The sequence below is a fragment of the Rhinopithecus bieti genome, unplaced genomic scaffold, assembly GCF_001698545.2.
Source record: "Rhinopithecus bieti isolate Rb0 unplaced genomic scaffold, ASM169854v2 scaffold_33647, whole genome shotgun sequence".
Lineage (NCBI taxonomy): Eukaryota > Metazoa > Chordata > Mammalia > Primates > Cercopithecidae > Rhinopithecus > Rhinopithecus bieti.
The window spans coordinates 593,072-593,601 of NW_016814745.1; positions in this window are offsets into that span (position 1 = coordinate 593,072).

A 530-nucleotide genomic window follows, 5' to 3' on the forward strand; every position below is an offset into this window, starting at 1 on the left:
GGACACAGGAGGCTCACCTCATACTGTTCTGCCTGGGGTGGGCCGGACACAGGAGGCTCACCTCATACTGTTCTGCCTGGGGTGGGTTGGACACAGGAAGCTCACCTCATACTGTTCTGAATGGGGTGGGCTGGACACAGGAAGCTCATACTGTTCTTAAAGCTCAAGATGAGCTCCTCTTTTCCCCACAAGTGGCAAACCCTGGTTATATTGTTCAAAGAGAGAATCGATACTGAAAACATTTTCAAGTCAGCCTGGAACAAAATTTCCACAGAAGGCATCTGAAATAAAATAGCTCACAGAAGGAGCTAAATTAGCAGGTATGGGGATCTGGCTGCACCCAGGGTGACCTCATAGCTGCTGCTCGAAAATACACCCCCTAGAGAGGACAAATAAAATGCCACAGCAATACAGGGCCAGGGGCTCCTAATGCCTCCCAGCCCCTGCTAAAGAAACAAAAGGCTCTAAGTAGCCAGACTGCAGGAACTAAGGCCAGAGATTACAGGCAACACAGGAGACAGGGCAATCTT